This window comes from Lagenorhynchus albirostris, chromosome 4, assembly GCF_949774975.1.
Source record: "Lagenorhynchus albirostris chromosome 4, mLagAlb1.1, whole genome shotgun sequence".
NCBI classification, from domain to species: Eukaryota; Metazoa; Chordata; class Mammalia; order Artiodactyla; family Delphinidae; genus Lagenorhynchus; species Lagenorhynchus albirostris.
Genome location: NC_083098.1, coordinates 81,620,083 through 81,628,735, shown reverse-complemented (window position 1 = coordinate 81,628,735; position 8,653 = coordinate 81,620,083).

Here is an 8,653-nt window from a genome sequence, read left to right as displayed (position 1 = left end):
TTGCAGTGTTTGACTGGAGACTCAGTTACTTTGGAAGATATGTTGTTCTCTGCAAGGGTGAAACACTTCCACACCTGCTTCACTTAGAAAGAGACAGTTTCTCTCTGTGTCTGGCTTATTTCCACTTCACACAATGTCCAAGGCATGATCTCACTTATATATATGGAATTTAAAAAGTTGAATACATAGTAGCAAAGAGTAGAATAGTGGTTACAAGGGGTGGGGAGCAGACAAACAGGGAGATATTAGTCAATGGGTACAACGTTGTAGTTCTATTGGATCAATAAGTTTTAGAAATCTAATGTACAGCATGATGACTAGAGTTACTAATGCTGTATTGAATACTGGAGATTTGCTAAGTGAGTAGATTTCTGGTGCTCTCACCACACACGCTTGCATACACACGCACACACACATGCACAGGAAAGGTAATGGTGAGGAGATGTGTAAATTAACTTGACTGTAGTAATCATTTCACTATGTATATGCATATAAATCATCATGTTTTACCTCTCAAATATATACAATTTATATTAAAAATAAAATAAAATTTAAAAATTAAAAAAATAGACTGTCTTACTGAACATACTGACCCTTTTTTGCTTTACTGGAAGCCATTACAGGATTCTTATCAGGAAGCACTCCTCTTTAGAGAACGATTGGAAATTCTTTGATGGGAGAAAAATTTTTTTCAAGTAGGGGGGAGTATCCATGTTTCAAAGCATAATTCCTCTAAGAAAAGAAAGAAGACCCATTCTGATGGAAACTTTTGTTCTGTCCCTATTTGGAACTTTTTGAACTTTTTCATTGAACCTAGCATAGAAAACACTGGAAAACTCAAAATGCATGATTCAGTAGCAAGGTAACTTTGAAGAGAATATAACTTTCATAGAAGAATATAAGATAGCCTAAAAGCTTTGCTTATGTGTAGCAAAACTGAAGCCGCCTCTTAATACATATCTAGAAAACCTATATTGATTCTCTGCATTGTATATGGCTCATTTAGCAATCTCTGCTCTTAAGTAGTTACTTTTTTCCCCTCTGTTTTCTGTGATCTTAACCCTTTTCTTTCCATCTGCTTGTTAGAAGAATATCAATATAAATGTTATCTGAGTACCCAAAAGAGAGGAAGATAGATCAGCTACAAAGCAAAATATTTGCATCATCTAGAAAATGGTGCTAGATGTGGTCCCTATTTTATACAATAAAAGAAAAATGTTAATACAAATGGAAAATAGTGATCTTTTAAATGTTTTTCTTATAAATTGCTAGTTGCTTTGGTCCATGTTTTGCATATTGTATATTTTTGTACACTGCTTTGCATTTGACAGATGAAGGCATTGTGAAGCCCGAAAAACCCCCAGGAGAAGCAGGGGTACCAAATCTAAGGTGCTGTTTCCTGGAAGACCAGATGCCACTCATTGCTGTGAAGTTTATATATTTGATTTGACCTTTGGAGGTCTGTTTTGAGTGGTTTCCTGTTTGCTGTAGATTTTGCCTGGAAACAGAATTGTCAATATATTTTCTGTCACATTTTTTTTTTCTGACTAGGAAATATTATAGCATGTTTAATCCTAGGAAAGAGAAATATATCTGTTTTTCAGAACATTCTTCCCTAAGGTAAAATTGTACTCTGTATTTTTTCAGTAGTTGCTATGAATCCTTTGCTGTTATAAATATGTGAACAGCTGTAGTAGTGTGTTACCCCCACTAGATATGTCCTCTTCCCATTTTCTTCTCCTTCCATGTTTGTAGAAATGGGAATTGGGGAAGCTCTTTGAGCCCATTTATAAAGTAGAAGTCTCTGAATAAAATATATGTTTGTTAACAATGTTATTGTGATAAGTAATTGTGTGTAGTAATTCCCTGAGTTTCTGGAATCAAAACTAAGCATGGGATTCTCAGTTAAGAAATGTACCAGGTATTGTGAGGGCTACAAAGATGAATATAATATGACTTTGTCCTAGCGTGATTGGAGAGATAAGACAGGTTATAGGTAAATATAACACAAACTCTGTCATGTAGATTATTGGTTCTCAGATGTCTGGTAAAGACGCTGAATAACGTAAGTTGCTCAAAAGGGCAGAATATATGAACATGGGAGCCTTCTTTGAGGGCTTAGCTTGAAGCAGTGCCTTTAATAATATCTAGAATTTCTATAGGCAAAGATATGGATGGAAAGTCATGCCCAGCTCTGAACTCAGGCAGGTGGAAAACAAGGTGCTTAGCACAACGTCTGGCAGATGGCAAACATCCATTAGAGGTTCCAAATGATCCCAGAGGTGATGATGATTCCAATGTGTCATTGTGATTAGGAGCACAAGCTCTGGATTTGAATTATTTGGTTTTGAATCCCAGTTCTGCCGTTTGCCAGCTCTGTGACTTTAGGCAAGTTTCTTATACTTTCTGTGCGTCACTTTTCTTATTTGTAAAATGGGAGTGACACTAATACCTAACTTATAGAGTTGTTGAGAGTATTAAATTAATACACTAAAGTACCTGTATGCTTCAGTACCTGCCACACTGGATTAGAGATAGTTTGGGACTAGATTGTAAAAAGTTTGAAAGCACAGGGCTTTGTATTCATCCTGTAAGCAATGAATGCCTTTTCAGTCAGGTTATGTATTCCATGAATGATTGTTTTGGTAAATGAAAGTAATGATATGTGTCTATATAATTTTTGCCTGCACTGAGCATCACGCGGACCTTAGTTTACCGACCAGGGATGGAACCCGTGCACCCTGCAGTGGAAGTGCTGAGTCCTAACCACTGGAGCCCCAGGGAAGTCCTGAAGTAATTATGTATTAAAAGAAGTGAGGTACATATATGTATATGTATAACTGATTCACTTTGCTGTACACCTGAAATTAACACAACATTGTAAATCAACCATACACCAATAAATATTAAAAAAAAAAAGGGGATTCCATACTTTCATCCCTAGAGTCTTATTCAGAGAGAAAAAAAAGAAGAGAGGGACTCGGGAAGTAAAAACTTAAGCATTTAGAATGCAGTAGGCACTCTTCACCAATGATATATATAAGGCTGGTTTTTGCATAATCAGAATATATGAATCTGGAAACCAAGAGGAGTGAATCCTCTAAATATTACTCTTATATTTTGGCTCAAAATATTTTTGTTTCTTATTCCCATGATGTTAGGCTATTGATATCTTAGTATTCAAAGCAGGAATGCTTCCACCAGGAACCAAAACAGTGGTTTATTGAAATGAAAGCCGTGACATTTATAAGGTCATTTTTAGCTTCTGATGACACCAGACCTACAGAAAACAAGGTTACAGTTCGGCTGATTTATCCTGTTTGTCAATGGAAAATAATATTGGTGCTACACAATGTGTGCAGGCAGGAGGCTATCTAGAACCAGGCAGTTTCTCAGACATCTCCTAGTACTGCCACAGCCAGTGACGGAGGTTAATGGAGGATAATAGTCTCACAATAAAAGCAGGGCAATCATAAGGTGAGGTAACCTGGAGAAAAAGATTTGGATCACCCTAGAGGAAGAAATTTGTAAATACAAACCATGTTTTATGACCAGCTGTAGAAACACAGATGAGAGTTGTGATCCACATATTATAACTTTCCCCATTATCTCTCCCCATTGTTTTTCTTTACGTGTATCAGTTAACCTCTGTACTTTCTCCCCCCTTACCTTCCCCTACTATTTTTCAGAGTATGGAGTTGGTAATTAACTTTATAAGTGAGTCTATATTTAACTTTAAATTCATATCAAAACTTCATCAACCATGTCAGTCATTGTCTCTATCTTTGGGTCAGCTTCATTCTTTCTCCAGTTCAGTCAGATATGTAGGGGTAACCTGGGTTAGAACCAAAGACTTATAGGTTCTTGGTGGTGGGGTAGATATTTTTCCAGCATATCATGTAGCTGATGAGAATAGTGTTTGTTTTTGTTTGTTTGTTTTTGTTTTTGTTTTTTTAACATTAAGCTAGTTTATCATTGTGCTTTGGAGAACAGTGCCTGGGAATGAGAGTGTGAACTAAAAACAAGTATAGATCTGATTCCTTTACTGTGGCCTGGATGGGAATCTGGACTAGTAAGTGCATCCCAGTAAGAAGTGACAAGCAGCAGTTGTCAAACTGTGTAGGACGTGTCTTTGACAATGACCTGTGACTGTGAAAATCATGCCACTATTGGAATAATCAGATAATCAAAATGAATTAAAGACTTAAATGATCAGCTAATGCTCAGGAAAGCAGGGTCCCCCCAGAATTTTGGAAAATCCAAGGGCTTAGAAAACTCTCACCTGAGAGATATTTACTCCCTACTAACTCCCTGCTAATAAGGAAGAGGTTGATCTGGACAATTGTTGGAAAAATCAAAGTAATGTACAGTAGGTTTATGCCAGCACATTTTCTTCAAGTATCTGAGTAGTAGGAGTGATCTTTGATGTCTACAATAACTTACTTCTGAATATTACATTTATACATGATTGCTATAGCTTTTTGTAAAATAAAGGGAAAAAAAGGAAAAAACCTACCACAATACACACTTTGATGTTGTTTCCTTCAGAACTTTTCACCTATGACCTTTGTAAATTTCGACCAGCCTCTTTTTTTCCAGCTTTACTGAAGTATAACAGACAATAAAAATTGGACACAACTACATTTTAAAATGTGATGTTTTGATATTTGTATGCATTGTGAAATGATTACCACAGTCATGCTAATTAACTGGTTTTAATCACCTCACATAGTTATCTTTGTGTGTGTGTATGGCAAAAACATTTAAGATCCAGCCTCCTGGCAAATTTCAAATATACAATATAATATTATTAACTATAGTCAGCATCCTGTACGTTAGATCTCTAGAATTTGATTATTCCACGTAACTGAAATTTTGTACCCTCTGACCAACATCTTCCCTACCCCTCCTCTCCTAGCAGACCACCATTTTACTCTCTGCTTTTATATGTATTCTAAATATAAATATAAATGTAAACTTTTTAGATTCTAAATATAAATGAGATCATGCAGTATTTGTCTTTCTGTGCCTGACATTTCACTGAGCATAATGTCCTCTAGGTCCACTCAGGTTGTCACAAGTGACAGGATTCCCTTCTTTCTTAAGGCTAAATAATATTTCATTATATATATATGTACCACATTTCCTTATCCATTCATCCATCAATGGACACCTGTTTATGCTCCACTGAGGGGCTGTAATCTCACCTGAAATCCTTCGCTCCTGTGAAGGTATTTTTGTGCATGGATAGCTGTTCAAATTGATGTTTCTGTGAATAGAGGAGCACTTGAAACTCCTATTCTGCCATCTTGCTGACATCACTTTCTCTCTGTCTCTCTGTCTCTCTGTCTCTCTGTCTCTGTCTCTCTCTCTCTCTCTCTCTCTCTCTATATATATATATATATATATGTAGAAGTGGTGATTCACTCCTAAATTTTCCTTCATGGTTGCAAACATTATTACTTTTCCAGATAGAGGTAGGACAATCACATTTCAGATTATAAATTAAAGTTTTCCTGACACTAGTTAGAATTTCCTGTGCATGGGCATCAGTCTACAGTAAACCTGTTTTTGTTCCTCAGAGAGAGTTAATTCTCCCTCTTGTTTGTCAACAAAGATATCTTGTGTGGAGAAAATGAAGTGTGCATCCTAAATGCCACAAAGATGCTAAAAGGGAGCAAATGGATGAAACTCATTGGAATACTCATCTTGGAAGATTATTGAAAAATTAGGACAGAATTAGAGACTGTTGGATTACAAAACAAGAGAAACTACCTCCAAAGCCTTGGTGTATATGTTTTAAGTAGCACCAGAAGTACAGTTATGACCTATGTATTTAGCAGTTTCTGATGCTCTGGGTTACTATCTTTATACTAAAGCATATTCACTAATATCCCAGCTCCTCCATTTTTCTCTCCAGGTGCTGGAAATTTTGGTGCTGCTCAATAGAGGTCTTACCTCTAGAATACACAGAAGACACAAATCTTAAAAATGAAGAACTGGAATGCCATTAATTTGTGCTTCTTTTAATATCTAGTTGTATTTATTTTAAAAAAGTAACACAGGATTTAGGTATTACCTGGCAGAATGTATTAGTGTTGACGTTCCATCTGACGACTTTAAAAGAGGTTTTAAATTGAATTATTCAGTGATGTTTATGGGCTTAAATAATGATCCAATGAACAAATATGAACAAAAATTCATGACATGTATAAATATGACTTTCCCCCATACAATTTCCCTGACTGCCTTTTCGCAGTATTGTTCCAAAAAATTCTATCAATTCTTCCTTGCCCAGGCAGTTTTAACACAAAAGCTACTAGTATTTCTAGACTTTTTTGTGTGTACTTGTATGGGTGGCAGTATAGATTATGAGCTCAAACATAGAATGGAAGATTTGACATTCTGAGACCTGAAAAAAACTCACATGATTCAATGTTTTGGACAAGGAAACTGATGGTAAATTTTTAGTAAAATGTCCTCTGAGATCTAACGTAGGCATGGGCTCTCTTCTGAAATTTTTGCTGCCTCTTATATTTAGAGCTTGTATACAGCTTGAGGGGGAGACACTCTAACTCTTCTTTAAAGGAAGTTTTATTTAACTTTCTCAGAGCAGATGACAGCCTCCTGCCATCTTCCTCCATTGCTCTTTTTTCTGCTCTTTCCTCTCCTTTGAAGATTAGTTCAGCATGTGGGAATAGAAAGCTCTTATTTTCTTTCATATTTTCTTCTTCCTCAAACTGCTGTCTTAAGAAAATCCAAGTGATGAACTAGAATGTTTGCTAAAAATGTGCTGCTTAATGATACACAGAAAATATACTAAATATTTCCCTCGTCGTTTGAAAAGTCTCTAAAAAGTCAAAATCTGGATTTTCACTAGGTGAACATGCTTTAGAGTTTGAGGTACATCTGCCCAAGATATAGGAAAAATTGATTAAAAATCAAAATATGTAATTAGGTTCGTACCTTTTTTTTCCTACATAGTGAAGTTAATCAACACATAAAAATTAAATGTAATTGAAATAAAATGGTCAGTTTTTGTTTTTCAGTCTTACAGACATTTTTCAAACTCTTGCCAAAATTGCAGACCTAGGTGAAATGTAGTGACAGTTTTCATGGTCTGAAAGAGGGTTGCAGATGTTGGTGAAATATGTGCTACCACTTTTCACTGCTTGACATACCACATCCTGGAAGTCTGTTTCGTTTTAATGTAGACATTGCTCTGAAATAAGGAAACAAGTTAAGGAAATTACTGCCATATGAAAAACAAATTTCCACTTGAAACTCTAACAAGGGCTGTAACAATATAATACCACCAACTGCTGGGTGTCAAATTCTGCTGAAAGACTTTCAGAAAAACTTTGATAATTATGAATCTATCTTCACCAACGCCTTCCAATTAACTATAAACTTTATCTCACCACCTTCACAAATTCTAGCCCAGGAGAATAATCAACTATCCATAGACATGTTTATTTTAATGTGAAATTCATTGTAGAATTTCACAGTAGAATCCAGTGCCTTTTGTTTCAAAGTGAAAAAGTGGGTTTCACCAGCTGGGTTTCAAAGACCATACAAATTGGAGCTGGATGGGCCACTGGAGTGTGAATGAAAGACTTATTGCCTTTGGCCTGCTCATTTGGAGCCCTTTTCTAGCTGTGCACATGTTTTCCCAAACCATTCATCTTGTATTGAATTTCCTGCAAACATACAGATACTTCAGCCCCATTGCACAGCCTACCTAACGCTTTATTCATTGGATTTGATTTATTTATACTGTGCTTATTTCTCCCAGTGCTCTGATGTGAACTTAATACAAATTTTATCCAAGGCAAAGACAGCAGCCAAAACTAGTTTTAGTAAAAACAAATACCAGAAAAGTATGGAAAGATGAGTCATGTGTTATATGCTAGGGATCCTATCAGTAGGGAGCAATGAGCAATGAGGTTCCAAAGGAGTTCCAAATGTGTTTCAAAAATAAAGATACTTGGCCTCTGAAAATTTTTAGGGAACACAGTTGGGTTGGCAGTCACATCCAAAGTAGTACATGAAAGAGAAAGGTAGAAGTTTTGAAGGCAACTTTTTGATGATAACTGAACCATCAGTCTTTAAGACTAATTTATGACTCTTGCCAAGTTTTGTTCCCCCAGACCTTCAGATATGTTCAGGGGAAATGATATTTTTGAAAGAAATGACATTATACTCTTCTAGAAAGAAATACAAGCAATGTTTTGTGGGACTTCTGCATTTGAGAACTTTTGAAAAGTTTGGTCACCCTGTGTGAAAGTGATTAGACCCTGGATCATATAAGCAGAAGTATTATTTAAGATGAACACGGTGAACTGAGGACCTCGAATTTAATTTTAGAGTAACTGAGAACATAGACTCTGGAGGATTGTACATTTTATAGCCTATGAAAAACACAGCTGATAGCAGATTTCGATAATATTTTTGTCAGACCTGTGCAGTCAAGAACACAGAGGCCACTCATGTATTCTAGGTATAAAAGATTTAATATATTAATGAAAGAGGTACCCAATTGTTGGAAGAGTTGGGGGTCCAGGGAGCCACTGTTGAAGATCTCAGCCTGAAACCTCAAATAGACGGTTGTCAAGTCCTTATCTGGAATCTGCTGCAATTCTTAAGCATCTCC